The sequence below is a fragment of the Chelonoidis abingdonii genome, chromosome 9, assembly GCF_003597395.2.
Source record: "Chelonoidis abingdonii isolate Lonesome George chromosome 9, CheloAbing_2.0, whole genome shotgun sequence".
NCBI lineage: Eukaryota > Metazoa > Chordata > Testudines > Testudinidae > Chelonoidis > Chelonoidis abingdonii.
Genome location: NC_133777.1, coordinates 34,642,325 through 34,655,272, shown reverse-complemented (window position 1 = coordinate 34,655,272; position 12,948 = coordinate 34,642,325). Strand labels below are relative to the sequence as shown.

Sequence of the window (12,948 nt, the reverse complement as noted above, 5' to 3'; positions counted from 1 at the left end):
TTTGATGCCTCTTGCTAGGGATGTTTGCTCTCATGGTTCAGTGAAAGGGTTGCTTTTGGGGGGAATGGACATGTAGACAGCAGTGACATTCTGTTCAACAGTGTCCGTCCCCACAATTCACCTTCTGAACTGTCTGTGGTGTTTTCCTTTTAGAGAGAGGCTTGTGATGGATGGCAGATTTGTATAGCAGAACATATCACTTGAGTGCTTCCAGACCCAAAGAGAAGCAATTCATGCAGGGTGGGGCACTAATTTAGGGCTATGCTCTTTCTCTCTCTCCGTTCCTTTTGTATCAGTTCGGTCATAGTGAGAGTGCTGGACGAATGGTGTGTTTATGAAATTAAATAGCATTATATTATCTCTTAAAATTTCCTTTCCAGTCTGATGTTCAGCAGTTGTGCTGGCTGTTTCTGTACCTGCACATGTACATAGATTAGATGAAAGGTTTTCATTCACTCTATCGTTGTGGGTCACTGTGTCTTTTCCTCTTATACACTTCCCCCCTTTTCCGGAATTCTCTGTTCTGCCATTGCAGAAGAGACAATGAGACCCCTCCCTAGGCTTCAGAGCCTGAGCTCTAGCCAGCACTGCAACTTCAAAGTGCTGTTTACACAGCTATTTTTAGAGTGCTAGCGCAAATCTTGCTCACACAAGTTGGCCAACCCAGGCCGGGAGGCTTGCTGCCATAGGCAGGCGAGCAGGATATTGTGAAATTAAGAAGAGACTGGAACGAATCTGATTACAATCCCCAAAGATAAATTCAGGTTAAATCTGCTTTCTACCTGCATTTCTTTACAGTGTCCATTTGGACGTGGTTTGTGGGGAGCCTATGTTTGTGGGAAAGAGTTTGCAAGTGCTGGGAAATTTTGCACATGCTGTAGACCATACTGGTACATGAGCTGTGTGCTTCATGGAGAACAAGCTTCTGCCATGGAGAGAACACCTCTTTGTCCTTCTGACACCTTGATCTCCCTGTGTCTTACCGCTGTCCAACCTGTTGACCCCCCCCCCGTGTACGGGGAACACAACCACAAGTGATATGGACTTCTGAAGCTTCGACATGCAGAGGACTAGGGCACTGGGGAATTCTGTTTTCTGAGGGTGTCTCCCACGTGGACGCTCAAGCGAGAGACAAAAGATTCCTTTCTGGCTTTGTGATATTGCGTATGCTAGAAAGGGTTGGTTGGCTGGGATACCTATATACCAGTTGCCTGAACAAAATAAGCTGTATTGACAAAAGGGCTCTCTTGATGGTATAATTGTGTCTAAGCTAGGGCTTTTGCTGGCATAGCACTGTCTGTTAGAGGTGTGATTTCCCTTCCACACACACACTTAGCAGACATAGCTATGCAGACAAAACTTATAAGAGTAGATCAGGCCTATATCAGTGAGGAAATGGAACCTTATGGAACTGACTCAAAGGGAATCCAGCTTTCCTTGTCTTTGCACCTGATTCTTCTGTCTTGTGTCTCCATTATTATTTACAGCAGTGCAGTGTGTGTGTGAAAGAGAGAAGGATTGACATACTACCCCTGTGAGGGAGTGGAGAAATGGGCTTGAGTAGCAGCTTACATTTCCTATGCACAGGGTGTAATCAACTCCACATGCTGCAAGACTGGATTTTCAGCCCCTCTTTGTGCACCTGGTGTTGATACATGTCTCACTCTTCCCATAATTACATGTAATTTTGATTACAAAAGCGAAAATAAAATTTTGACTGATTAAGCATGAAACACTTTAATTCTAAAGTGTCACTTTCTACCCAAACTGCTTGGGTGTTAGTTTGCCTGATTTTTCCAACCTCCTTTTTTTCGGAAGGAAAAAAACGAAAAATGCCATCTCCAAAATACAACTAGCTACTCTTACAACACCAAGAGCCACATATCTGATTGTGTAGAAAGCATCAGAGATCTAAGATATGAGACAAAGGAAACGGATTCAGATGCACTGGGAGACACCTGAATCTGACTGTCATATATATTGTTAGAGAAACGAGGTGGGTGAGGCAATACCTTTTCTTGGACCAACTTCTGTTGGTGATTTGGTCCAATAAAAGAGATTACCTCACCTACCTTATCTCACTAATATCCTGGGACCAACATGCTGCAACAACACTGCATACAACAATGGATAATCTATATGGTAGTTTTTCTAGCTCTGTTATGCTTCTTTCTATGCTTATTTCATAGCAGGATGATAACACTGGCAAAGTAATGTAATAGAAATGTAGCTAGGATGTCCAGATCCCATATTTGGATGCTCAGATTAGCACAAAAGTTCAAAAATGCCCACTTTACGTGCCTCTGTAGTGGAATTTTTAGTAGACTGTTTTAGAATCCTGCTGGCTACTTACTGATTTCTTCTAGGCTCTGAAGGAGCAGGAGGATCTATTGTGCTGTTCCAGAACCACCTGGGACCAGCAGGAACCAGATAAATATTAAAACTGGGAGTCCACTAAGAGGGATTTGGTAATTTGAGCAGCCACGTAAGACATAACTTGGCACTCTTCATTTTCAAGAGACTGTAGAGATGTTAATAAATATTTATGGTTGGGGTGTCTTGTTTGGGTGTCTTATCTTAAGTGCTGCATTTTAAAATTATGCCCACAGATGTAAAACATAATTTGGAAGGCATAGCTAGATCTGTTGCATTGGTGAAAGTGAGGGACTGAGGATAGGTTAGCAAGGTTCACATCTATGCTTGGAACAGGACCACTCCCTTTATTTTTTTTCCAGTTTCACCCCTGCTAAAGCAGTACATGATCTGAGTAGGTGTTATACAAGTTTCCCACACACATTACCACCATTGTACCTCAGTCGTGATCTGCAGCACCTGTTGCTGTCTCAGTCCCACCAACAGACCTCTGTTCTGACCTACAGCTGCCTCTGTTATTCCAATCCTAGACAGGGACTGCGAACTGTGTGCAGTGATGTGAGGGCTTTATAGTGGCTGTTTTCCTATAAACCAGATGGCCAGCCAGATCTCCAGAGGTGAATGTTTAGTTGTGTGTCAGCCCAATGCCCTTGAGTAGTAACACCGTCGAGAACAGGGAGTGGCATGGACACTATGAAGGGAGTGTCAGTATGCGTAGTCCAGAAATGTCAGACTTCAGTGTACAATTAGTTTCTCATGGTGGCTGCAGTAACTGTGAAAAGAGTAAAGGAGTGAATAGGCCAAATTTTCAGTTGGTGCAAATCAGCGTAGCTCCATGGACTTCACTGAAGGATTGCTGGTTTACGTCAGGTGAGGACCTGGCCCAATGTATGAACTTTCATCCTGCTCTACATAATGCCAGAATATGGGAATGAATAAACTGCTGCAAACAATTTTTATGCTTAACCAGGAGCTCTGGATTAGCACCGCAGCTCGTAGGCTGTTGTAGCTGCAGACCATGTTGCGGGGACAATATTCTTTGGCTTCTGGATGAAGGGGAAGGGTTCCACCCCAGTTGTTTTGAGCATAGGCATACTGCCATAGTAAAGGAAATATTTAAAACTCCCTATCCCTGGAATATTTGAACCCTTTACAATCATTAATTAAGTTCTCCTCACCACATTTTTGTGAGGTGGGAAAGTGTCATTAGCCACATGTCACAGAGGAGGCACTGAAGCGAAAGAGGTAGAGTGACCTGCCAAGGTCATGCAGGAAGCAGAGCCTAGATCTCAGTAGGGAAATACAACCATGAAGCTACTATAAGGTGGGCACATAACTGGCAGGAAAACCATTCCCAGAGAGTAGTGATCACTGGTTCACAATCAAGATGGAATGGCATATCTAGTGGGATCCCGCAGGGATCAGTTCGGAGTCGTGTTCTGTTCAATATCTTCATCAATGATTTAGATAATGGCGTAGAAGGTACACTTATAAAGTTTCAGAGTAGCAGCCGTGTTAGTCTGTGTCCGCAAAAAGAACAGGAGTACTTGTGGCACCTTAGAGACTAACAAATTTATTTCAGCATAAGCTTTTGTGAGCTACAGCTCACTTCTTCGGATGCATAGAATGGGACACACAGACAGGAGATATTTATACATACAGAGAAACACGAAAAGGTGGAAGTAGCATACCAACAGGAAGAGTCTAATCAATTGAGATGAGCTATCATCAGCAGGAGAAAAAAACTTTTGAAGTGATATTAAGATGACCCATAGAAGGTGTGAGGAGAATTAATATAGGAAATAGATTCAATTAGTGTAATGACCCAACCATTCCCAGTCTCTGTTTAGGCCTGAGTTAATTGTATCTAATTTGCATATTAATTCGAGTTCAGCAGTCTCTCTTTTGAGTCTGTTTTTGAATTTTTTGTTGCAAAATTGCACCTTCAAGTCTGTCACTGAGTGGTTAGAGAGGTTGAAGTGTTCTCTCACTGGTTTTGATGTTATGATTCCTGATGTCAGATTTGTGTCCATTATTCTTTTGCGTAGGACTGTCCGATTTGGCCAATGTAATGGCAGAGGGGCATTGCTGGACATGATGGCATATATCACATTGTAGATGTGCAGGTGAACGACCCCTGATGGCATGGCTACTGTACTAATAAGCGATGGTCACATAAACACCATCTTATACCGGAAACCACTGACCGCTACACTTACCTACATGCCTCTAGCTTCCATCCTGGACACACCACACGATCCATTGTCTACAGCCAAGCTCTAAGATACAACCGTATTTGCTCCAAACCCTCAGACGATAAACATCTGCAAGATCTCTATCAAGCATTGTAAAACTACAATACCCCCTGCTGAAGTGAAAAATAGATTGGACAGAGCCAGAAGAGTACCCAGAAGTCACCTACTACAGGACAGGCCCAACAAAGAAAATAACTGAACACCACTAGCTATCACCTACAGCCAACTAAAACCTCTCAGCGCATCATCAAAAGATCTACAACCTACCTGAAAGATGATCCTCACTCTCACAGATCTTGGGAGACAGGCCGGGTCCTCGCTTATAGACAGCCTCCCAACCTGAAGCAAATACTCACCAGCAACCACACACCATACAACATAAACACTAACCCAGGAACCTATCCTTGCAACAAAGCCTGATGCCACTCTGTCCACCATATCTATTCAAGTGACACCATCATAGGACTTAATCACATCAGCCACGCCATCAGGGGCTCGTTCACCTGCACATCTACCAACGTGATATATGCCATCATGTGCCAGCAATGCCCCTCTGCCATGTTCATTGGCCAAATCGGACAGTCTCGCGCAAAAGAATAAAGGACACAAATCTGACATCAGGAATCATAACATTCAAAAACCATGTGAGAACACTTCAACCTCTCTAACCACTCAGTGAACACTGAAGGTGGCAATTTGCAGCAAAAAAACTTCAAAAACAGACTCCAAGAGAGACTGCTGAACTCGAATTATATGCAAATTAGATACAATAACCAGGCCAAAACAGAGACTGGAATGGTTGGGTTATTACACTAATTGAATCTATTTCCCTATGTTAAGTTCTCACACCTTCTATGGGTCATCTTAATTATCACTTCAAAGTTTTTTTCTCCTGCTGATGATAGCTCATCTCAATTGATTAGACTCTTCCTGTTGGTATGCATACTTCCACCTTTTCGTGTTCTCTGTATGTATAAATATCTCCTGTCGTGTGTCCCATTCTATGCATCGAGAAAGTGAGCTGTAGCTCACGAAAGCTCATGCTGAAAAAATTGTGTAGTCTCTAAAGTGCCACAAGTACTCCTTATAAAGTTTGTGGATGATACCAAGCTGGGAGGGGTTGCAAGTGCTTTGGAAGATAGGATTAAAATTCAGAATGATCTGGACAAACTGGAGAAATGGTCTGAAGAAAATAGGATGAAATTCAATAAGGACAAATGCAAAGTACTCCACTTAGGAAGGAACAATCAGTTGCACACGTACGAAATGGGAAATGATGCCCAGGAAGGAGTACTGTGGAAAGGGATCTGGGGGTCATAGTGGATTGCAAACTAAATATGAGTCAACAGTGTAAAGCTGTTGCACTAAAAAAAACCCAAAAAAGTGAACATCATTCTGAGATGTATTTGCAGGAGTGTTGTAAGCAAGACATGAGAAGTATTTCTTCCCCTCTACTCCATGCTGATTAGACCTAAACTGGAGTACTGTGTCCAGTTCTGGATGCCACATTACTAGAGAGTAGCGTTGCCAACCCTTCAGGTTTCACTGGAAGTCTCCTGGAATTGGGCTCTATCTCCCAGAGGTTACTGAAGCCAAACCTGGAGATTTTAGGCTGCTAAAATGCAGCAACACAGTGAGGCTAAGGCAAGCTCCCACCTGCCCTGGCTCTATACTGGTCCCAGAAGTGGTTGGTACGTCCCTTGGGGGGAAGGGGGAACCTGCCTTAGGCCTGCTGCGCAGCCGCCCGAGGTTAGCGCTGCTTGGCTGGAGCCCGCACCCCTCACCCTTCCTACAGCCTAATTGCCTGCCCCAGCCCTGAGCCCCCTCCTGTGCCCAAAATTCCTCCCAGAGCCGACACCCCCTTTTGCACCCCAACCTCCTGCCCTAGCCTGGAGCCCACACCCCACAGCCCCTCCCACACTACAAGCCCCAGCCATGAGCTCCCTCCAGCATCTGCACTCCCTCCTGTACCCCAACTCGCTGCGCTAGGCTAAGCCTGGAGCCCCGTCCCACATGCTGAGCCCCTCGGGCCCAGCCCAGAGCTCGCACCTCCTGCCGAACCCTGACCCCCTGCCCCAGCCTGGCGAGAGTGAGTGAGGGTGGGGAAATTGAGCAATGGGAGGGGGGAGGGGGGATGGTGTGAGCAGGGCAGGGCCATAGAAAAGGGGCGGAGCAGGGGGCAGAGCAAGGGTATTTGAGTTTGTGTGATTAGACAGTTGGCAACCTGACAGGAAAGATGTGGACAAATTGGAGAAAGTCCAGAAGAGACAAACAAAAATGATTAAAGGTGTAGAAAACATGACCTGTGAGGGAAGATTGAAAAAATTGGGTTTGTTTAGTCTGGAGAAGAGAAGACTGAGAGGGGACATAAGTTTTCAAGTACATAAGAAGTTGTTACAAGGAGGAGCAAAAAAAATTGTTTTTGTTAACCTCTGAGGATAGGACAAGAAGCAATGGGCTTAAATTGCAGCCAGGGCAGTTTAGGTTGGACATTAGGAAAAACTTCCTAACTGACAGGATAGTTAAACTCTGGAACAAATTGCCTAAGGACAGGAGTGTGTGCAGGAATTTAAATGTCATTGCTTTTAGAGGGATGCGTTCTACACCTCTGCCACAGCTCTGGGCTGGAGGAGCTGTCAGCTCCTGCTGGAGCCCAAGGGACTCTGCCCCGGCCCTGGTGCTGAACAAGTTCTGTGCCCCTGTCAATTACTAGGGGGAGGAGGGGCATGCCGCTGCTTGCCGTCCCTTTTGTGCACACTCCTGTCTTAGGGAGGTTGTGGAATCTCCATCATTGGAGGTTTTTAAGAGCAGGTTAGACAAACACCTGTCAGGAATGGTCTAGTTATTACATAGTCCTGCCTTGGGTGCACGGGAGTGGACTAGATAGTGGTTCTCAGCTGGGGGTCTGTTGCCCCCTGGGTGGTCTGTGAGCCCTTTCATGAGGTCTGTGGGGCCTCACAGCTGAAACCCATAGCCAGAGCCCCAGTGCCCCACGTGAGGCTGAAGTTGAGAGTGGCAGGGCTGAACCTCGAGCCCCAGTGCTCCCCGTGGGGCAGAAGCCCTGAGCCCATGGGTGGAGTTAGGGGGGGCCATAGAGGGCATTGCCCCCCCCCCAACTGCAGTGCAAGAGCAGGGCAGTACCAGGGGCAGCTCCACACCTGCCTTTCTGTCCCGGCCCCCTGGCCAAGTGGGAGGCTGGAAGCTGGAGCCAGGCAGTGAGGAGCAGCTGCTGCTCTGGCTGGTGCCATGGAGCAGGCAGCTGCAGCGTTCCCTTGTCTCCTGCTGCTGATGGTGCCGGGTGTTGAAGCTGCCCCTCAGCTCCAAGCCCCCTTTGCTCACACAGCTGGGAAGAGCCACTTGGGTGAGGGGGACCCAGCTTTGTGGCTGGCAGAGTGCTCAGAGAACAGCAACTGTAAGGGAGCCCTCCTGGCATACAATCCCTAGCTATCCCTCTCCCTACACCCTGAGCTCCCCCGCCCCCCATCCGAGTCCCCTCCTCCTCTACTGGGTCCTGGAGTTTTTCTAGCATGTTGGAGGCAGGGGGACAGAAAGAAAGAGCGTGAGAACCCCTGGACAAGATGACCTCTAAAGTCCCTTCCAGTCCTACACTTCTGTAATTCTGTGATCTTAATCACACAACCAGCCTTCCTCTACTTGCAGCTGTTTAACATATACAACAGTATGGGGGTAGTCAATTAAGAAGCCTACTGCAACTGAAGCTATAGAGGAAATTCATGTAGGCCAAAACCCTTCAAACTCTGAATTTTCTGTTTACTGGGTGCCTGGTGTAGCTGAACTGCACTGTTTGTGTAGAGCTGTTGTGTTGAAACTTGTCCTTGGTTAAAATCTTAACTTGTCCAAAGTAAGTAAAAGGTGATGATGTCATTTCAGCTGTAACGTTAACTTGTTGCCTCAAGACAACACAGAATGGAGACAAAGGAATGATGTGGACTGAGTTTGTTTCCACTAGCAAAGTGACTGATTAGGAATTTCAGAGGCTTCCACCAGCGAAGGAAGCAGGTGCCTGGGGCAGCCAATAGAAAGAGGCAGCACTCCATCTGTTATTGGGGTGGCATGTCTGGGTCTGCGGCGGCAATTTGGCGGCAGGTCTTTCAGTCCCTCTCTTCGTCTTCGGCAGCAACTCAATCACTCAACTTCAGTCTTCGGTGGCAATTCGGCAGCGGGTCCTTCGCTCCCTCTCTTCCTCTTCAGTGGCAGCTCAATTGGGTTTTTCTTTTTTCTTTTTTTTTCGCTGCTGGGGGCAGCAAAAAAGCTGAAGCCGGCCCTGGTTATAGCAAGAGATAATGAAAGGGGTGATGAAAGGGAGTACTCACAGAGGGGCTATTGACATTTTGTTGAGCACTTGCCTTCTGAAAATTAGGGGCCTTACAAGCATTCTCAGATTGGGTACCCAAAAATAGAGTTGCCCAAAATTACTAGTCACTTTGGAAAATTTGGGATGGCCTTTCTGAGGAGTATGCAGCAGCAGCATCCATTGCCATCTCAACCAGCTTTGGTATTCCTGTCCTGATCATCGCTACCACACAGTGGGGACTATCACACCATTGGGCCTCTGTTTTCCTGATGCTGAAAGAAGTTCTGACCAGATGAGGAGAGGGAACTAGATGGTGTTACCACACCTGTGGCTACATCCTGAGCAATTGCTGAGATGTGAGCCTCAGATCCAGCTGTTCCCCCTTTTGCGTCCATTTCCACTCTGTCCTCAGTCCATCTCTGCCTTCGCTACTTCCCTTTGGGCCTGGTGTGTCAAATCTGAATCCACTTTAACCAGTCAGGACAAATGTAATTTTGTTGGGATCAGCTGGGCAACCTAAAAGCTATGTCTTCATCATACTTGCAAGAGGAAAATAGGCGCAAGCTAGCAAAAGATTTCCAGAAGCAGGCAAGTAAAGCTGGAGTACAGTAATGGCTAACTGGGCTGTGTGTCATGTGTTGTGCCTGTGATCCTCCATCCCGGCATCCCGGAAACTGACAGTGCAAGCATTGGAGAGAAGCTTTATTTTCCCATCTTTTTCTCTTCCCCTTGATGTGTATTTCTCTTAAAGAAACAGGATCGGACTTTAACAACTGAGCTGCAGAGCTCCTCCAGAGTGGCTGTTTTTCCCAGAAAGGACATTTGATGTAAGAGACTTTCAAGACAGAGGTTGTTTGCCCTTTCAGTGTTCCTATACAAAGAGAGCGGGAATAAGAAAGTTTGTAAAATGAAGAATGACTTGAGTTTTAAATGTTTGACTGTTTTCCCCTCCTCCTTTATATTAGATGTGAGCTTAAAAAATATTTTAAAGGATTTCTTGTTTTGTGGTGCATTGTGAGCAAATTCAGACTCTTTAATTCAAATTATTATTAATGTAGTGACTGACATTAACATAGTAACTTAAAATTTATAATGTCCTTGAAACCCTCACTGATGCTCGCAACAGAGTTTAAGCTGCACAAGGCAGCGATTGCATCCCCTCTGCTGTGTGTATTGGCAGTATGCAACAAATGACACGTATTATGAGAGAGGGATGATAATTACTTGAGTGAGAATTTGTCCAAGACTTTGGGCTTTACCCTCAGCCCTTGTACAAAGGACAATAACTAAGAGAGGGTCAGGCCTTCAGCTTCACATCTTAGATACAGTCTCTAAATAAAGAAGTGACCGGCATAAATACATTACACACCTCATGATAATAGTCTCAGAGGCTTTTATGCATGATTCATTCAGGAAGCACCATATGGCAAGCACGCACCCAGTCACCTCACCTCGTGAGGTGCAGCAGAAACGGTTCTTATCATTCATGGGCCGAGTGTAACACATCAGAATCTCAGTGTCAGTAGCACTTTCCTATTGCTGTACATAAATACACCAGGCTGATTCCTACATTTCAAGCGTGGAGGTCTTCAGTGAGGATCTTAACTCCACATGTAGGCACCTAATTACAAATGGTCTGTTTTTCAGAGTGCTGAGCAGCCAGGAATCCCATTGAAGTTAATGAAGACAGCAGATGTCCAACATCTTTGGAAAGCAGAATGTTGTTATTTAGGTACCTCTGTTATGCCTATTTTCAGATTTACAAAGTGAAACCTGGAGATGGCTAAGCCCCTGGTTTGGCATTTCTGATTGCAGCTGGATGAGGAATAGGGCTATGGCCTGACATGCAGCTAGGTTACTTAGTTCTCACTGCATGACTTGCGTTCTGCTAGGTGAGGCTTATTGCTTCAAAAACAGAAGTATGGCTACAGACATAGGGGTAACATGTTCTTCTCTCTAGCCCTTTGCGGGGGAGGGATACCTCAGTGATTTGAACATTGGCCTGCTAAACCCAGGGTTATGAGTTGGATCCTTGAGGGGGCCACTTAGGGATCTGGGGCAAAAATCAGTACTTGGTCCTGCTAGTGAAGGCAGGGGGCTGGACTCCGTGACTTTCCAGGGTCCCTTCCAGTTCTAGGAGATAGGTGTATCTCCATATACACCTCTACGCCAATATAATGCTGTCCTCAGGAGCCAAAAAATCTTACCACGTTATAGGTGAAACTGCATTATATTGAACTTGCTTTGATCCACCGGATGGGGCAGCCTCGCCCCCCCAGAGCAGTGCTTTACCGCATTATATCCAAATTCATGTTATATTGGGTCACCTTATATCTGGGTAGAGGTGTGTGTGTGTGTGTGTGTGTATATATATATATATATACATATACACACACACACCCCTTTCCTTCTCTCTACATACTGCTGTATGTTGGCTTTGGCATAGTACTGAAACTTACAGAGCACAGCCCTTCTTTTGGCTGAGGCAAAGTGATTGTCTCAGAGCAGTTATTTGTTAATTAGTTGGGTGCTGGTGGTGAGGTACTACGTGAAAAGCCACCCATGCTCCCTCTTTGTCAGTCTCTACAGTCACTCGATCTCCAGGGCCCTGGGAATTTGACAAACCACTAGACATAACCTGTTCTATTTTAGAAACAGAGTGATGGTGCCAAGGGAGAAAATGACATTTAGCTTTGGTTTCTTGATTGAGCTGCTTGAGCTTTGCATATTAAACCAGAAGAAGCTTTTAGCTCTGAGGCTTTTTTCCTTGCTGGCTGTTTTCTCTTGTTGTTTTGCATCACTCAATAGTTTCAATCCAGCAGAAAGAAATTTAGAGAAGGGATGAACTAGAGAATGCCATCTTCCAAAGGAACATATCCTTTCAAACTCGCTTTAGGCCTGTGCTTCACCTGCCCGTAGCTGACATCTTAGAGATGCTGATCTTAAGACTCCTGTATCAGACACCAATATGTGGAATCCCTGACTCTAGTGAATCCTCCCAAGGAACACGAGGTTAGAAGAATGGGTAATGCAACTGGCTTTTCATCTTTGGAAATCTGTGTTTAAATTTGGATTTAAGTCACCATTTGAGATGAATCAGGTGATTTTAGTGCTTTCTTTGGTAGTCTCAGCTTTCACATGGTTTGGGTCAATGAGGAAGCCTATTATAGAGATGCATAAGATTGGATTGCTGTTGGCTAGAATCGTACTTGGCACAGGTAAACTTGCAGAGCGTATGCCTGGCTGTTCTCCAGGTGCAGGTTGGTTATTATGCTAATGAATGCTATCTTTCTTCTAGATTAGCCAAACACTTAGGAAAGTAATTGAGTTACACACTTAGAACACTGATGAGGGAAGAGAAGTGGGCCCAGCTTGTGAAGTTGTGTGCCAAAGGCTTGGCTCTGTATCCAAGACCAAACAAACGACTATACTTTGGTGGTATAATTAACGTACATGTGTATAAGTGTCCGAGTATAGCACGTACTGTAGGGCACAGTCCTGCTGTGCCTGTCCCCAGGGATATGGCTATTATGATCTAACAGACCTTTTCCCTGCTGTAATTTTCTGTGATCATGTTGACCTATTAATGTGCTAGCAGAGAGACGTGGCATAAATTAGGCACTCCAGGCATCCTATTACAAGTGTCCCCAGTAGTACGTGATCTCAGAGCCCACCATACTTTTGGTGCTGTAGGAACAACAATATTCCAAGTTAAGTACCTACTGTAGAAGTGGGCACAAACAAGATCCAGGCCCACATGCCCTAAGACACTGGGTGCCTAGATCTGAACTTCATGCTATTCCCAAAACTCCATATTCTTCTTCGAGTGCTTGCTCATATCCATTCCAGTTAGGTGTGCGCGCGCCGCGTGCACGTTCGTCGGAAGATTTTTACCCTAGCAACACTCGGTGGGTCGGCAGGGCGCCCCCTGGAGTGGCGCCGCTATGGTGCCTGATATATCCCCCTGCCGACCCAGCCGCCCTTCAGTTCCTTCTTACCGCCCGT

General features: G+C 45.8%; 1 protein-coding gene across 7 annotated transcripts in view; it reads left to right on the top strand.

The window, feature by feature from the left end:
• Positions 1-12,948, top strand: part of LOC116836020 (ankyrin repeat and fibronectin type-III domain-containing protein 1-like) — a 493,838-nt gene that overhangs the window by 50,605 nt on the left and 430,285 nt on the right. The gene's annotated exons all lie outside the window — the stretch shown is intronic.